The sequence below is a fragment of the Melanerpes formicivorus genome, unplaced genomic scaffold (assembly GCF_026170545.1).
Source record: "Melanerpes formicivorus ecotype bairdi unplaced genomic scaffold, bMelFor1.0.p_v2 SCAF_10, whole genome shotgun sequence".
Taxonomy (NCBI): domain Eukaryota; kingdom Metazoa; phylum Chordata; class Aves; order Piciformes; family Picidae; genus Melanerpes; species Melanerpes formicivorus.
Window position 1 is genome coordinate 21,004,428 of NW_027142362.1, and position 17,858 is coordinate 21,022,285.

A 17,858-nucleotide genomic window follows, 5' to 3' on the forward strand; every position below is an offset into this window, starting at 1 on the left:
GAGGCTGCTCTGAGCTCTGCCTGCAGCCTTCTCTCCTCCAGGCTGCACAGCCCCAACTCTCCCAGCCTGGCCCCACAGGGGAGGCTCTGCAGCCTCTGCTCATCCTGGTGGCCTCCTCTGGAGCCTCTCCAGCAGCTCCAGGTCCTGCATGCCAAGCTGGTGCTGCTACTTCCCCAGACAAGATGTGACCCTAATTGCAGGGACAGCACAGCAGGAACTGAGACAAAGCTGAGGCAGATCTCAAGCTCAGAAGCACCAAAGGCAGATCCTGACCTGAGCTCTGCACCAAATGGCAACACAGCTGCCAGAAACTCAGCCTGGAGAAGAGAAGGCTTAGCAGCACCCAGGGCAGCAGGAGCTCCCCAGGCTGTCTCAGCAGGCATCAAAACATGGCCAGGGCAGGAACTACTCAGGGTGCTGAATAAATCATGTGGCCTCCTCTAATGCACCTTGTGCAGCATGCCCAGCTCAGGGGAGAGGACAACAGAAATGGGACAGCAGCAGAGGACAACAGAGAGCAGATCCTGGACTGCAAAGGAACCTTCTCTCCTTTGGAGAGAGCTTGGATGATCCCAGCCTAAAGGAGGCAGCTGAGTGCTGAGCTGCAGCCAGAGCAGGGAGAGCAGCAGCACAGGGAGGGGATTCTGCCCCTCTGCTCTGCTCTGCTCAGAGCCCACCTGCAGCACTGCCTCCAGCTCTGGGGCCCCCAGCACAGGAAGGACCTGGAGCTGCTGGAGAGGCTGCAGAGGAGGCCACCAGGATGAGCAGAGGCTGCAGAGCCTCCCCTGTGGGGCCAGGCTGGGAGAGTTGGGGCTATGCAGCCTGGAGAAGAGAAGGCTGCAGGCAGAGCTCAGAGCAGCCTCCCAGGAGCTGAAGGGCTGCAGGAGAGCTGGGGAGGGACTCTGGAGAAGGGCTGGGAGGGACAGGCTGAGGGCCAATGGCTTTGAGCTGGGAGAGGGGAGAGTGAGAGTGGAGAGGAGGAAGAAATTGTTGTCAGTGAGGGTGGGGAGAGACTGGCAGAGGTTGCCCAGGGAGGCTGTGGCTGCCTCCTGCCTGGAGGTGCTGAGGGCCAGGCTGGATGAGGCCCTGAGCAGCCTGTGCTGGTGGGAGGTGTCCCTGCCCGTGGCCCCCAGCCCCCCCAGCTCCTGCAGCAGATGCAGGGGAAGCCAATGCAGAGGCCTTGCATTGTCTGGCAGCAGGCAGGAGCTGTCAGGCTCATCTCCAGGGCAGCTCTTGCTGTCAGCTCCTCAGGCTGCTCTTATCTGGCAGAGATTTGCTCACAGATGAACAACCCAAACCAGCAGCTTCTGACAGGTAAGAGACAGTGATCCATGGCAGAGGAGCAGCTGCTCTGAGGAGATCCCCCAGCCAGGGAGCAAGCCAGAAGGAGAGGCTGGCAGGCTGGCACTGCTGGCCTTTCCTGGCTGCTTTGGCCAAGCCTGGGGCAGCAGAGGCCTCTGGCAAGCTGGGGACTGCTGGAGCAGCAGAGGGCTGCAGCAGGCAGCTCAGACCCCTCCTCCCTCCAGCCACAAAGAAGGGCTGAGGGGGAAGATGTGCAGCTCAGAGGCTGAAGGAGCTGGCTGCCTGGTGACCTGTGCCAGGGTCTCCCCTCCCTCACTGTGCACAACTCCCTCCTGTGCTCAGCACTGCTTAGGCCACACCTTGAGTCCTGTGTCCAGCTCTGGGCCCCTCAGGTTAGGAAGGACATTGAGAGACTTGAAGGTGTCCAGAGAAGGGCAACAAGGCTGGGGAGAGGCCTTGAGCACAGCCCTGTGAGGAGAGGCTGAGGGAGCTGGGGTTGCTTAGCCTGGAGAAGAGGAGGCTCAGGGGAGACCTCATTGCCCTCTACAACTACCTGCAGGGAGGTTGTAGCCAGGAGGGGGTTGGTCTCTTCTCCCAGGCACCCAGCCCCAGAACAAGAGGACACAGTCTCAAGCTGTGCCAGGGGAGGTTTAGGCTGGAGGGGAGGAGAAAGTTCTTCCCAGAGAGAGTTGTTAGCCATTGGGATGTGCTGCCCAGGGAGGTGGTGGAGTCCCCATCCCTGGAGGTGTTCAGGAGGAGACTTGACAGGGTGCTTGGTGCCATGGTTGAGTTGATTAGGTGGTGTTGGATAACAGGTTGGACTTGATCTTGAAGGTCTCTTCCAACCTGGTTTATTCTATTCTATTCTAACCAGTGCTGAGCACAGGGCACAATGACCTCCCTGCTCCTGCTGGCCACACTGCTCCTGATGCAGGCCAGGATGCCCTTGGCCTTCTTGGCCCCCTGGGCACACTGCTGGCTCCTGTTCAGCTGCTGCCCCCAGGTCCCTCTCTGCCTGGCTGCTCTCAGCCACTCTGCCCCCAGCCTGTAGCTCTGCCTGGGGTTGCTGTGGCCAGTGTGCAGCCCCTGGCCCTTGGATGTGTTCAATCTCCTGCCCTTGGCCTCTGCCCAGCCTGCCCAGGTCCCTCTGCAGAGCTCTCCTCCCCTCTGACAGCTCAACTCCTGCCCCCAGCTCGCTGCCCTCTGCATGGCAGCAGCAGCAAGAGGATGCCCAGGAGGGGCAGTGCTGGAAGGAGCTCTTTCTGAGCTGCTCTGCTTGTGATGAGCTGCAGCAGCAGTGGGGAGAGGCTTGGTGCTGTGCAGCCTGGTGGAAGCTGGAAGAAGCTGAAGAGACAAAGCTGTGCAGCCCTGCTACCAAAAATGAACAGGGGGGGACAAAAATCCCCCCCAGGGTTTGGTGCTGGGCTCCATCCTCACCACACAACCCCAGAGCAGAGGGGCAGGATCCTCTCCCTCCACCTCTGGCAATGGGCACTGGCAGCCCAGAAGGCCAAGGGCAGCTCAGCTGCCCTTGGCCTTCTGGGCTGCCAGTGCCCATTGCTGGCTCCCTGTCCCAAGCCTGATTCTTACTCCCCCTCAGGCTGCTCTCCAGCCAGTCCCTGCCCAGCCTACAGCAGTGCCTGACCTTGCCCTTGGCTGTTTCTGCCTTCCTCCTGCTGCAGCTGCCCCACTGCAGGTGAGGGAAGCAGCAGTGCCCTGCAGAGCCCTTGGGAGAGCCAAACTCCTGTGGGAGGAGAGGGGAAAATTCCCTGCAGGGAGGTAATTGGGTTGAAAGGAATCAAAGAGGAGGAGGAGGAGGAGGAGAAGGCAAAGGGGGAGGGAGGCAGGCAGGCAGGCAGCAGGGGCAGGCAGGGCTGGATGGCAGTGTTGGCTGCTGTGAATAATTCAGCAGCAGCAGTGAGTAAGAGGCAGAGGCTCCCAGGGACTGCAGAGCAATCTGGTGACAGGAGTGGGATGGGATCCATCCAGAGGCACCTGGGCAGGCTGCAGAGCTGGGGCCAGGATGAGATCCTGAGGCTCAACGAGGCCAAGCCAGAGCAGGAGCAGAGAATCCAGCACAGGGCACACAGGAACACATCCAGACAGGGCTGGGAGACTCCACAGCCTCTCTGGGCAGCCTGCTCCAGGCCTCTGGGACCCTCACAGGGCAGAAGTTGCTCCTCAGAGCTGGGTCTTGGATTCTCCTTTACCCTTACCCTAACAGTCTGGGGCAGCCCACACCACTTCCATCACCAAGCAGAGGCCTTGAGCCCCCTCCCAAGAGCCTCAGCGTTGTCACCTCCCCAGAGAGGCTCTTGCTCACACCAGAGGGCTGGCAGTGGCCAGCAGGCAGAGAAGCATCCAGCCTGCTGCTGGCCAGGCCTCCTGCAGAGGAGATCCTCCCCCAGGACCCTGCAGCCCAGCTGCTGTTAGGCATGGGGACAGCAGCCCCCAGGAGCCACCACCCACAGGGACCTGGGCCCAGGACAACCTCCTGAGGCTCAACAAGGCCAAGGGCAAGGTCCTGCAGCTGAGGCAGGGCAGTCCCAGGCACTGCTAGAGGCTGGGCAGGGACTGGCTGGAGAGCAGCCCTGGAGAAAAGGCCTTGGGGGTGCTGGGGGAGGAGAAGCTCCACAGGAGCCAGCAGGGAGCACTTGCAGCCCAGAGAGCCAAGCAGAGCCTGGGCTGCAGCCAGAGAAGTGTGGCCAGCAGGGCCAGGGAGGGGATTCTGCCCCTCTGCTCCACTCTGCTGAGACCACAGCTGCAGCTCTGGGGCCACTTCTGGAGCCTCTGTGGCAGGAAGGCTCTGGAGGGGCTGGAAGGTGTCCAGAGCAGGGCCCCGAGGAGGAGCAGAGGGCTGGAGCTGCTCTGCTCTGGAGACAGCCTGAGAGAGTTGGGGTTGTGCAGGCTGGAGAGGAGAAGGCTCCCAGGAGAGCTTCTGGTGGCCTTGCAGGAGCTGCAGGGGGCTGCAGGAAAGCTGGGGAGGGACTTTGGAGGGTGTGAGGGAGGGATAGGGGTCTGGGAGACCTCTGAGGGGGGCAGGAATCAGGCCTGGGACAGGGAGCCAGCAATGGGCACTGGCAGCCCAGAAGGCCAAGGGCAGCTCAGCTGCCAGTGCTCATTGCCAGAGGTGGAGGGAGAGGATCCAGAGGTGGAAGCCTCCTGCCTGGAGGTGTTTGCAGCCAGGCTGGCTGTGGCTGTGAGCAACCTGCTGTGGTGTGAGGTGTCCCTGCCCATGGCAGGGGGCTTGGAGCTGGCTGAGCCTTGGGGTCCCTTCCAGCCCTGCCAGCTCTGTGATGCACCCAGGAACAGCCACCCCAGTGCCCACGGGCAGAGCCTGGCAGGATCAGCCACCAGCCAAGGGCACCAGGGCCACAGCACAGCCCTGGCAGCTCAGCAGGAGCCTTCTGGAGCCTTTGGGTACTCCAGATCTTCATCTTTTTCTTTCCCCCTGGCCTGGGGGGCAGGTGGGAAGAGGCCTTCACAGCCAGGGTGCAGCTCAGTGCCTCTGTGCAAGGCAGGGAGCACCAGGGTGGAGCAGAGAGGATGGATCTGAGGAGGCAGAAGAGGGAAGCAAGGGATGGCTCAGGCTGGAAGGGACCTCACAGATCACCCACTCCAAGCCCCTGCCTTGGGCACTCTCAACCACACTCAGCTTCCCCAGGCCTTGAACAGCCCCAAGGAGGGAACATCCACAGCCTCCCTGGGCAGCCTGTGCCAGAGCCTCACCACCCTCACACTGAAGAACTTCTTCCTCCCCTCCAGTCTGACCCTGCTCTGCCTCAGCTCCAAACCATTCCCCCTTGGCCAACCTGCCCTTGACCATGAGCCAGCAACGTGCTCCTGTGGCCAAGAAAGCCAAAGGCATCCTGGGGTGGATGAGAAGGGCTGAGGTTAGTAGGTCAGAGAGGTTCTCCTCCCTCTCTGCTCTGCCCTGCTGAGGCCACAGCTGGGATATTGAGTCCAGTTCTGGGCCCCTCAGCTCGAGGAGGAGCTCAGGGAACTGCCTGAGAGAGTCCAGCCCTGAGGCACAGAAATGCTGAGGGGAGTGGAAGATCTTCCTCCTGAGGAGAGCCTGAGGGAGCTGAGGGTCCTTGGCTTGGAGAGGAGGAGCCTGAGGGTGACCTCAGTGCTGCTGTGCAGGCTGAGTGCCCAGGGGCTGGAGCCAGGCTCTGCTGGGGGGTGCCCAAGGGGCAGTGCTGGAAGCTGAGGAAGTGCCATGGACACAGGAGGGGAAAAACTTCCCTGTGAGGGTGATGGAAAACTGGAGCAGGCTGCCCAGGGGGTTGTGGAGTCTCCTTCCCTGGAGATGTTCAAACCCTGCCTGGCTGTGTTCCTGTGTGACCTGCTCTGGGTGACCCTGCTCTGGCAGGGGGTTGGACTGCATGAGCTCTGGGGGTCCCTCCCAGCCCCTCACATGCTGTGACTCTGTGATATCCAGGCAGGAGGCAGCCACAACCTCCCTGGGCAGCCTGTGCCAGAGCCTCACCACCCTCACAATGAAGAGCTTCCACTCTGACCCTGCTCTGCCTCAGCTCCAAACCCTTCCCCCCTGGCCTGGCTCCAGACACCCTCAGGAGAAGTCTCTCTGCAGCCTTCCTGCAGGCTCCCTTCAGGCCCTGGCAGGCAGCTCTGAGGTGCCCCTGGAGCCTTCTCCTCTCCAGGCTGATCACCCCCAGCTCCCTCAGCCTGGCCTCACAGCACAGTGAAGGTCACTAAATGAGAGCCCCTGGCTCAGGGAGGTCCTCAGCTGGGGGCAGAGGAGCAAACCAAGGCCAATTCCCCCAGATTAGATCTGCTGTGGCTGTCTGCTCCCCTCCCCAGGCAGCTGCTGCTGGGCACCACCCAAGCAGGAGCCCAGGCCAGATGGGTTCCTGCTCTCATCTGGTGGCACTTTGGGAGGCATCATCCAGGCTCTCATCTGTTAACCTGGAAACACACAGCAGCTGATGGCTGCAGAGCTGGACACTGGGTTTGAAAGCACACAAAGAGAGAGGGGAGCTGAGTGGAAGGAGGGCAGGAGGTGGCTGTGGGCAAGGCTGCTCTGAGGAGCTCCCCCAGCTCCCAGCTCCCCTGCCATGCAGGCAGCTCTGGGCCCCTGCCCTGCTGGATCCCTCCCTCCACAATGTGTGCCAGCAGCAGCCAGAGGCAGAGAAGAGCTCCAGAGGGAAGAGGGAGGGAGGAGGGCTGGGCTGAGGCAGGGTCAGACACCTCAGAGGCCACCAGCAGTGGTCCCACTACAGCTCTCCAGTGCCACCCAAGAGAGGCAGGCACGGGCAGGCAGCCTGGCACTGCCATCTGCAAGCCACCAAGCTGACTGGGAGCTGAAGGGGCACAAAGGGAGTCCCTGCAGCACTCAGAGCCCTCCCCTGCCATCCAGAGGCCTCCAGGGGTTAGCCTGAAGCCGAGAGAGGCACAGCAGAGAGCAGAAGAGGAGCTGGGAAGGGGCAGCTGCAAGGCTTGGGAGTGAGCAGCCAAGAGCTGAGAGCTTCCTGAAAGCACCAAAGTGGCCAGGAGCAGAACTCCCCTGGGAGCAGCTGCTGCCAGGTCCTGAGCAGGGGCAAGAGAGCTTCCAGCATGGAGAGCACACAGGAGCAGCCCAGAGGGCCTCCACTGGCAGGGACTTCAGGCCAGCAGCTGCAAGTGCCCTGCCCCAGCCTGGCAGGGCAGGGCTGAGAGCTGGGCCTGGCCTTCCCCCAGCCCAGCAGCTCCTCAGCAACAAGGCAGGCCCCAGCTGGGCATCTGCTGGGGGCAGGCAAAGCAAACTGGGGGCAGCTGGGGCCTGCAGGGACAACCTGAAGGCAGAGGCAGCACTGGGAGGGGAGAGTGCAGAGCTCTGCTCTGCTGGACTCACAGAAGGGGTTGGGTTGGAAGGGACCTCAAAGGTCATCCAGCTCTGAGCCCCTGCCGTGGGCAGGGACCCCAAGCAGGCTCTGAAGTCCCAGTGAAGTCAGCAGCCTTTGAGCCAGCTGTCCTGGGGTACCACTACACCAGCAGCCAGAGCTCCAGCAGGGACAAGAGAGAGCTGCCTCCCACTGCTCTCCACTGCCCAAGCTGCTGAAGTGGCTTTTGTTTGCCAAGGACTCCTGTTTCTGCCACCAGGACACCTGAACCCCTGCCCCTGTCTGCTCACAGCTTGCCAGCAGTCCCCTTCCCCATGCTGCTCACCTTCCTCTTCCTGACATTTACCCCTTGGCAGCACAGGCTGCAGCCAGAGGAGTGTGGGCAGAGAGGATCCAGCCCCTTGGCTCTGCTCTGCTCAGACCTCCCCTCCAGTCCTGCCTCCAGCTCTGCTGTCCCCAGCAGGAGAAGGACACAGAGCTGTGGAAAGAGTCCAGAGGAGGCCACAGAGATGCTGCCAGGGCTGGAGCAGCTCTGCTGTGAGGCCAGGCTGAGGGAGCTGGGGGTGATCAGCCTGGAGAGGAGAAGGCTCCAGGGGCACCTCAGAGCTGCCTGCCAGGGCCTGAAGGGAGCCTGCAGGAAGGCTGCAGAGAGACTTCTCCTGAGGGTGTCTGGAGCCAGGCCAGGGGGGAAGGGTTTGGAGCTGAGGCAGAGCAGGGTCAGACTGGAGCTGAGGAAGAAGTTCTTCAGTGTGAGGGTGCTGAGGCTCTGGCACAGGCTGCCCAGGGAGGCTGTGGCTGCCTCCTGCCTGGGGCTGCTCAAGGCCAGGCTGGATGAGCAGCCAAGGCTAACTGAGAGCTGTCCCTGCCCCTGGCAGGGGCTTGGAGCAGAGCACCTCTGAGGAGCCTTCCAGCCTGAGCCATTCTCTCCCCCTGGGACCTGCAGCTCCCCCCTGGCTCAAAGAGCTCCGGTGCCAGCTCCTCTTCCCTCCCCTGGAGCTGACCTCTGAGCAGCCCTGCACCACCAGCACAGCCAACCTCCAAGCCTCTCACCAGGAGCAGCTCCCCCCCAGGCCACACCTCAGCCAGGGGCAGGCAGGGAGGGCTGCTCTGCAGCCTGGGGGAAGCCAGCTGCCCTGGCTCCACACTCAGCAAGCTGCCCTTGGGCTCTGCTGCCATCAGCCTGGGAGGAAGAGCTGGGGAGGGCTGCTCAGAGCTTCTCCAGCAGAGCAGAGCTCAGGCTCCTCAGCCCCAGCCCCAAGCAGCAGGGTGACAGCCTGGCCACCCAGGCACAGCTCCCCCAGGGGCTCTGGAGGGACCTCACAGCTGGGGAGCTGAGAGGAGGAGGAAGAGGCAAGGCCTGGAGAGGCTGGGGAGTGGCAGCCTGAGCTGGTTACACACAGCACTGAGGGCACTGATAAAGAGCCCAATCCAGGCTGAGATCACACCCATGCCACTGTGACTCCAACCTGGCCTCCCAGAGCAGGACAGGGAGGAAGCAGGGAGGTGAACACCTCACATGAGGCCAGGAGGCAGGAGGTGTCACCAGCTGACTGCAGGCTGGACTTGGCACTGCCTACCACAGGAGATGTCATGGAACCACAGAGGGGATCAGGTCTGAAGGGACACATCCAGCTCCAGCCCCTGCCATGGGCAGGGACACCTCCCACCAGCACAGGCTGCTCAGAGCCTCATCCAGCCTGGCCCTCAGCACCTCCAGGCAGGAGGCAGCCACAGCCTCCCTGGGCAACCTGTGCCAGGCTCTCCCCAGCCTCACTGACAACAATTTCTTCCTCCTCTCCACTCTCAGCCTCCCCTCTCCCAGCTCAAAGCCATTGGCCCTCAGCCTGTCCCTCCCAGCCCTTCTCCAGAGTCCCTCCCCAGCTCTCCTGCAGCCCTTCAGCTCCTGGGAGGCTGCTCTGAGCTCTGCCTGCAGCCTTCTCTTCTCCAGGCTGCACAGCCCCAACTCTCCCAGCCTGGCCCCACAGGGGAGGCTCTGCAGCCTCTGCTCATCCTGGTGGCCTCCTCTGGAGCCTCTCCAGCAGCTCCAGGTCCTTCCTGTGCTGGGGGCCCCAGAGCTGGAGGCAGTGCTGCAGGTGGGCTCTGAGCAGAGCAGAGCAGAGGGGCAGAATCCCCTCCCTGTGCTGCTGCTCTCCCTGCTCTGGCTGCAGCTCAGCACTCAGCTGGCTCTGGGCTGCCAGGGCCCAGGGCTGGCTCCTGGGGAGTCTCTTCTCAACTGCTGATGCTCCTCACCAACCAAGATATCAAAGTCACTGCTGGGAAAGGCTGCAGAGGAGTCAGCAGCAGCGGCAAGGGTGGGGAAGGGAAGCTGACAACGCCAGGAGCAGGCTGGACAGGGCAGTGTGTGTCCCCCAGCACTGTGCCAAAGCACACCGGGGAGCTGCGCCAGAGCCCGGCCCGGGGGGGGACATCCAACTTCGGCACACAAAGGAACTGTCAACAGAGCTTCCCGGGGACCTTTGTCTCCCTCAGCCCCAGCAACGTGGTCAGGTTCGGACAGGAAGTTCCCAAGGCACCTACAGCCTCTGCCTGCGCTGATGTCCTGCCCGCGGCCCCGACCCCGGCCCCGACCCGCGGCCCCCGCCAGATGTTTGCCAGCCCCCGGCACGGAGCCGCGCTCCCCAGCCCCGCAGCCGCGCTCCCCAGCCCCGCAGCCGCGCTCCCCAGCCCCGCAGCCGCGCTCCCCAGCCCCGCCGGACACCCACAGCCCCCGGGGAGGAGCTGGGGCGGGGTCCCGGCGCCCCTCCCCGGCCCGGTTCCCCCTCCCCACTGCGGGGTCCCGGCGCCCCTCCCCGGCCCGGTTCCCCCTCCCCACTGCGGGGTCCCGGCGCCCCTCCCCGGCCCGGTTCCCCCTCCCCACTGCGGGGTCCCGGCGCCCCTCCCCGGCCCGGTTCCCCCTCCCCACTGCGGGGTCCCCGCGCCCCTCCCCGGCCCGGTTCCCCATCAGCCGCATCCCGGGGCAAGTCGGAACGCCCCCAGGCGCCTCCCGGAGCTCAGCTCGGCCCACAGCCGGAGTCCCCCGGGGGTCTCTGGAGCCCTTTAAAGGCAGCCCCGCGGCCCCCGGCGCCGGTCGCTGCCCTCCCGGGTTCGTCTCCCGGCCCCGCCGGGGTCCGCCGCCCGGCCGGAGGCTCTCTCGTCGGGAGACCCGCGGCCGCTCCCGCTCCACCCGGCGGTGGGCTGACTCGACAAGCCCTACGGAGCCTCCTCCTCCTCCACCACCACCACCGCCGCGGGAGGCGCGGCTCCGGGAAAGCGACCGGGCCGCGCCGCCGAGCCGAGCATCCGCCCCCGCCGCCGCCGCCCGGATCCCGCAGCGCCGGCGGCGCCGCCGCCCCTCTCATCCTGCGCGCTCGTACCTGCTCGGGCGGCGCTGGGCTCCCCGGGCTGGGCCGGGCCGAGCCGGGCCCGCCGCTGCTCTCCCCGCGCCCCGCCGCGGCTCCTCCCTCCGCCGCGCTCGACGGGGAGGGCCCCGACCCGGAAGCGCTCGCGGCCTGGCCCCGCCCCAGCCAGCGCCACCCTATGGCCACCGCGCGCCCGCGCCGCCGGCCACCACTTCCGGGGCGCCGCGGGCGCGGCCCCGCCCTAGCAACCGCGTTCCGTTGCTAGGCGGAAGTGACGCCGGGCGCCGCTGGGCAGCCGCCGGGCTGCGGCGCAGGGCAGCGGCAGCGGAGCAGAGCCGGAGGGGCGCAGGAGGGGAGCCGGAGGGGAGCTGGAGGGGACAGCGGGGCCGGGACCGAGGCTGAGCCTCGCCGCTGTCCCCGCTCCGCTCCCCCCGCCGCGGGAAGCTGCCGATGCGGGAGAGGAACAAACGCGGCCGGCAGAGAGGGAAACGGAGAGCGACCAAGCAGGGAGCTGGGACCCGGCGGGGAGGCAGTCGGAGACCACCAGCAGCAATCTGTAACAACGGCTGGAAGCTGCGCTCGGAGGGACAAACAGAGCTCCTGGAGCACCTCACGGCCTGCTGGGAGCTCAGAGCCGCAGAAGCACAGAAGGGGTTGGGCTGGAAGGGACCTTCAGAGCTCTTCTCCTTCCACCCCCCCTGCCGTGGGCAGGGACACCTCACACCACAGCAGGTTGCTCACAGCCACAGCCAGCCTGGCTGCAAACACCTCCAGGCAGGAGGCTTCCACCACCTCCCTGGGCAGCCTGTGCCAGGCTCTCACCACCCTCCTGGGCAACAACTTCTTCCTCACATCCCAGCTGAATCTCCTCACTTCTAGTGCTGCTCCATCCCTCCCTCACACCCTCCAAAGTCCCTCCCCAGCTTTCCTGGAGCCCTCTGCAGATCCTGGAAGCCCACCAGGAGGTCTCCTGGGAGCCTTCTCCCCTCCAGAAGCCCCAAAGCGGCAGGAGGACTCAGCTGGTGACTGCAGCACACCTGCAAGCAGATGAGAAGCAGGAAGCTGCAACCAGCTGGGAGCATGGCACCAAACCTGGCACCACTCAGAGGTGCTGGTGGGGGGAGAAGGTGGACAAGCACCAGCAATGGGCACTGGCAGCCCAGAAGGCCAATGGCAGCTGAGCTGCCATTGGCCTTCTGGGCTGCCAGTGCCCATTGCCAGATGTGGAGGGAGAGGGGATCCTGCCCCTCTGCCTTGGGACAACACAAGAGAGCCCTGGACCTGCTCTTACAGCCGAGAGTCAGCTTTTCATCTCCCCCCCCCCGCCCCTCAAGGCGGGGCAGGAGCTGGAAAGGAAACGTCCTGCTCTTTGTCGCCGAGGCTGCCGCAGCATCTCCAGCTGGGCTGAAGCGGCTGGCAGCCGGCTGGAGCTGGTGGGCAGGACAATGCCCCTTTGTCCGGAGCAGCCGCGGGGGACAATGAAGGCTCCTGTTCGGGATCAGGCGCAGCGAGGCACCGCCGCGGCAGCGTGGGCAGGGGGAACCTCGCAGGGCACATGGAGCTAAAGAGATCTCCAATCTGTCTGAGTGATGCTGAGGGGGAATGAAAAACAACGCCGGGGAGAAGCCAGCGGTTGGAAGAGTCCTTAGCAGGAGAGAGAGAGAGAGAGCAGAGGAGCAACCACGGCAGCAGGACCTCAGCCTTCTGTCTCTGCCGTCATCATTCGACCCAGAGCAGGACCGCGGGTGAAGGAGTTCAGCATCTGTGCTCTGCAGCTCCCTAAACCCAAGCAGGCAGCACCTGAGGGCAACTCTGCAGCTCAGGGCTTGGGTTTGAGGAGCAGGGGAGAGCCCCAGGGGGATGAGGAGTGGGCATGGAACAGGGGATGGGAAGTGGACACTGAAAAGGGGATGAGAAGTGGACACCAAGCAGAGGAGGAGAAGTGGACACAGAACAGGAGAGGAGAAGTGGACATGGAACAGGGGAGGAGAAGTGGACACTAAAAAGGGGATGAGAAGTGGACACCAAGCAGAGGAGGAGAAGTGGACACAGAACAGGAGAGGAGAAGTGGGCATGGAACAGGGGAGGAGAAGTGGACACTAAAAAGGGGATGAGAAGTGGGCATGGAAGAGGGGAGAAGAAGTGGACACTGAAAAGGGGATGAGAAGTGGACACCAAACAGAGGAGAAGTGGACACAGAACAGTGGATGGGAAGTGGGCATGGAACAGGGGATGAGAAGTGGCCATCGAACACCCCACGGTGCCACAGAGGCTGGTGACAGCTTGGGCTTTTGAGGAAAAGCCTCAAAGTCAGACAAAGAGATGAAAAACCTCATCTGGGATATGAGGTCCCCGAGGTTGTGCCTTGGATTTCCCTCTGCAGGGCAAGAGGACAGCAGCCCACAGCTGAAAGCCCTGTCCCGGCTCCTGCCGTCTGCGCCCCGGGGCAGGGACATCTGCTCTGCTCTCATCTGCTCTGCAAGCCGAACAGCTGCCCCCCCGCCTGGCCTCGGCCGTGGGAGGGCCAGGGCTGATCCTTCCTGTGTGAGGAGATCCTTCCAGGCAGAGCAAATCCTTCCAGCCTGAGGAGATCCTTCTAGCCAGAGCAAAACCTTCCATACGGAGCAGATCCTTCCAGCTGAAGGAGATACTTCTAGCTGGAGCAGATCCTTCCAGCCCGAGCAGATCGTTCCAGGCAGAGCAGATCCTTCCAGCCACCTTAGCTAGAGCCAACAGAAGTGTTCTGCCTGCCTGGCTCCCCACAGGAGTGTGGAAGGACTCTGTCAGGAGAAGCCTGAACCCCCTGTGGAGCCTCTGTGATTATCCCATGTTGCTTGAGGAGGATCCTGATGGAGGATGGGGTCCATCCCATCACACACTCTTGCCCAGAAAAAGATCATTGTGCCCTCTAAGATGTAAACTCTGCCCCAGTCAGCTGCTCAGGATTTGTTAGTCTCCAAACACTGCTGTCCCCTCTCCTTGCTCGTGCAGGCACTTCTGGAGTCCCCAGGAGCCCTGAGTGAAACCCCCGTCCAGCCACAGCAGCAGGGGAGGCCCTCTGCTCTCCCCCCAGCTCCCTGTCCCTCCCATCTGCTCTCCCTTCAGGCCACAGCTCTCCCTTGTCCCTCTTCCTACCCTGCCCATCTGGCAGCAGCTCAGCCCAAGCCCCAGCACAGAGGCAGAAGGGCTGTTGGGGCCATTCCAAGAGGAACCAGCCCCTTTCCCAGGGGAGAAGCCTCGTTTCTTGCTGGCCATGGCTGGCTTGAGGTGGGACAAGGAACCACTTCCAACACAGGTCCAGCCAGCACCCCCCAGGAAAGGTTCAGGTGCAGCCAACTTAGGGCAGATGGAGCCCTGGAGCAGGCTGCCTAGGGAGGTTGTGGAGTCTCCTTCTCTGCAGAGTTTCCACTCCCAGCTGGATGCAGTCCTGGGCTACCTGATGGAGGCAAACCTGCTTTGACAGGGGCCTGGACCAGGTGACCTCCAGAGGAGCCTGCCAACCCCCCCCAGGCAGGAACTCAGTGATCCTGTGACCTTTCAGGTGTGAGTGGAGGTCCCAGCTGAGGTTGTTGTAATGCTCCCAGGGTCACAACCTCCTTGAGCTTAGGAGTCAGAAAAATATTTTGGAGCATCTGCAAAAAACTCCACACGTGGAAGATGGGGAGAAAAACCTCTGCTGGAGGGGGCAGGGGCAGGGGCCCCTCAGGAAGGGTCCCAGCCCCTTCAGCACCGGGTGTGAGCAAGCTGTGGTGATCTAGCGAGGGGAAAGGCTCAGTTAGAGTCATAAAGGTGAGAAAATCCCTCTGAGATCCTCAAGTCCAACCTTCTTCCCAACACCTCCATGACCATGAGACCGTGTCCTGAAGGGCCACAGCTGCTTGTTTCTGGAGCACCTCCAGCCATGGGGACTCCACCACCTCCCTGGGCAGCCTCTGCCAACCCCTGACCACTCTGCCACCAAAGGAATTCTTCCTCCTCTCCAACCTAAGCCTCCCCTGGCACAATTCCAGGCCAGGTCCTCTCCTGCTCTCCCCTGAGCCTAGGGAGCAGAGCCCAAGCCCAGCTGCCTGCAGCCTCCTCTCAGGGAGCTGCAGAGAGCAATGAGGTCTCCCTCAGCCTCCTCTGCTCCACACCAACCCCCCCAGTTCCCTCAGCTGCTCCTCCCCAGCCCTCTTCTCCAGCCCCTTCCCCAGCTCTGCTGCCCTTCTCTGCCCTTCCCTTGCTGCAGGGGGAGTTGGGGCATGGAGGGCTTTGCTGGGGCAGCCGTCCTGGGAAGCCTGGCGAGGTACGGCCAAGCGCTGGGAAGCGATGGACAGTTTCAGTCCTTGTGCTCCTAGCCACAGAGCCACCCAGGAGTTCGGGCTGGCAAAGACCTCCTTTCCTCCACACCTTCCCGGAGCCTCCCCTGCGGCCCCAGCTGCGCTGCGGAGCCCTGGGTCTGGGAGCGCCCGGAGCGGGCTGGGAGTAGCGCTGCAGGGGCCGCTGCTGCCCCCTGCTGTCAGCTCTGGGTACTGAGCGCCTGGCTCCGCTCGGGGAGCGCAGGACTTGAGGCTAAGTTTTCTTCTCTGGAGAGGAGCAGCCTGAGGGGGATCTGATCAATGCTGATCAATACTTCAAGGGTGGGTGCCAGGGGGGTGGGACGAGGCTTTGTTCAGTGGTGCCCAGGGACAGGACAAGGGGTAACAAACCTGAACGTCAGAAGTCTTTGGGCTGGGGAAGCTGAGAGAGCTGCTCCTGGGGACGCTTCTTGAACCTCCCCAGGTGCTCAGCAGGGCTCTGCTAAAATGCATCCAGGTTTGGGCTGCTGCTGCTGCTGGGGCTGAGCCACTCTGCAGCATGAGGGCTACCAGAGCAGGCACCTTGCCTGCTGGGGAGGAGTCCTGAGGGACACTGGTGGTGTGAGGAAGGACAGAGACTTGCTAGAGAGGGCACAGCCAAGGGCTGCAGAGCTCTGAGGGCTCTGGAACAGCTCTGTGAGCAGCAGAGGCAGCCTCTGACCTGTCCTGGTGCCGGCTGCTGTTCCTCCCCAGATGCAGGACTTGTCTTCTCCTCAAGAGGAGATTCCCCAAGCCCTCTGGGCAGCCTGCTCCAGGCTCTGTCACCCTCACAGGGACAAAGTTTTCCCTCCTGTTCCCAGGGCACCTCCTCTGCTCCAGCTTGTCCCCAGTGACCCTTGTGCTGTCCTTGGACATCCCTGAGCGGAGCCTGGCTCCAGCCCTGCACATCTTTAGCCCCAGCTCATAGCTCTGTGAGCAGCAGAGGCAGAGAGCCCTGGGCCTGCTTGGTCTGGAGAGGAGCAGCCTGAGGGGGATCTGATCAGTGCTGATCAATATTTCAAGGGTGAGTGTCAGCAGGATGGGACCAGGCTTTGTTCAGTGGTGCCCAGGGACAGGACAAGGGGAGTGGGCACAGAGTGGAACAGCAGAAGTTCATCTGAACAGGAGGAGGAACTTCTGCAAGTGCAGGGTGCTGAGCCCTGGGGCAGGCTGCCCAGAGAGGAGGTGGAGTCTCCATTTATGCAATTGGGGCTGTTCAGGCGAGAGAAGAGAAGGCTGCAGGCAGAGCTCAGAGCAGCCTCCCAGGAGCTGAAGGGCTCCAGGAGAGCTGGGAGGGACTTTGGACATGGGCTGGGAAGCAGAGGCTGAGGGCCAATGGCTTTGAGCTGGGAGAGGGGAGACTGAGAGTGGAGAGGAGGAAGTAATTGTTGTCAGTGAGGGTGGGGAGAGACTGGCACAGGTTGCCCAGGGAGGCTGTGGCTGCCTCCTGCCTGGAGGTGCTGAGGGCCAGGCTGGATGAGGCCCTGAGCAGCCTGTGCTGGTGGGAGGTGTCCCTGGGCACGGCAGGGGCTGGAGCTGGCTGAGCTCTGGGGTCCCTTCCAACTTAAACCATTTTCTGAGTCTATGATCACAAAGGACCTCCCAGCCTGTCTGCACCAAGACATGGGGGCGCTGCAGATGCATGGGGCACTACAGGTGCAAGGGGGCTGCAGATGCATGGAGTGCCGTGGCTGCATGGGAGCACTGCAGATGCATGGGAGCACACAGATGCATGGGAGCACTGCAGATGCATGGGAGCACACAGATGCATGGGAGCACACAGATGCATGGGAGCACCGCAGATGCATGGGAGCACACAGATGCATGGGAGCACCGCAGATGCATGGGAGCACCGCAGATGAATGGGAGCACTGCAGATGCATGGGAGCACACAGATGCATGGGAGCACACAGATGCATGGGAGCACTGCAGATGCATGGGAGCACACAGATGCATGGGAGCACACAGATGCATGGGAGCACCGCAGATGCATGGGAGCACACAGATGCATGGGAGCACCGCAGATGCATGGGAGCACCGCAGATGAATGGGAGCACTGCAGATGCATGGGAGCACACAGATGCATGGGAGCACACAGATGCATGGGAGCACCGCAGATGCATGGGAGCTCTGCAGATGCATGGGAGCACTGCAGATGCATGGGAGCACTGCAGATGCATGGGAGCACACAGATGCATGGGAGCACCGCAGATGCATGGTAGCTCTGCAGATGCATGGGAGCACACAGATGCATGGGAGCACTGCAGATGCATGGGAGCACACAGATGCATGGGAGCACTGCAGATGCATGGGAGCACTGCAGATGCATGGGAGCACACAGATGCATGGGAGCACCGCAGATGCATGGTAGCTCTGCAGATGCATGGGAGCACACAGATGCATGGGAGCACCGCAGATGCATGGGAGCACCGCAGATGCATGGTAGCTCTGCAGATGCATGGGAGCACACAGATGCATGGGAGCACCGCAGATGCATGGGAGCTCTGCAGATGCATGGGAGCTCTGCAGATGCGTGGGAGCACCACAGATGCATGGGAGCACACCGATGAATGGGAGCACCACAGATGCATGGGAGCACCTCAGATGCAGGGGAGCACCACAGATGCATGGAGCACTGCAGATGCATGTGAGCACTGCAGATGCGTGGGAGCACTGCAGATGCGTGGGAGCACCACAGATGTGTGGGAGCACCACAGATGCATGGAGCACTGCAGATGCATGGGAGCACACCGATGAATGGGAGCACCACAGATGCATGGGAGCACTGCAGATGCAGGGGAGCACCACAGATGTGTGGGAGCACCTCAGATGCAGGGGAGCACCACAGATGCATGGGAGCACCTCAGATGCAGGGGAGCCCCACAGGTGCATGGGAGCTCTGCAGATGCGTGGGAGCACCACAGGTGCATGGGAGCACTGCAGATGCATGGACCACTGTGGATGCATTGAGTACCATGGATACATGGGAGCACTGCAGGTACATGTGAGTACTGCAGGTGCATGCAGGACCATGGATG

General features: G+C 62.9%; 1 protein-coding gene across 3 annotated transcripts in view; it reads right to left on the reverse strand.

Annotated features, from left to right (window-relative positions):
* The window catches only part of CSNK1G1 (casein kinase 1 gamma 1), an 84,803-nt gene extending 74,183 nt beyond the window's left edge, over window positions 1–10,620 (reverse strand). For 2 of the 3 annotated variants that reach the window (XM_068144180.1, XM_068144178.1), the window contains exon 1: window positions 10,520–10,620. The gene's annotated coding sequence lies outside the window, so the exon portion shown is untranslated. The remainder of the gene's footprint in view (window positions 1–10,519) is intronic. The other variant, XM_068144179.1, reaches the window with a different exon arrangement.
* Window positions 10,621–17,858: the final 7,238 nt, after the last annotated feature.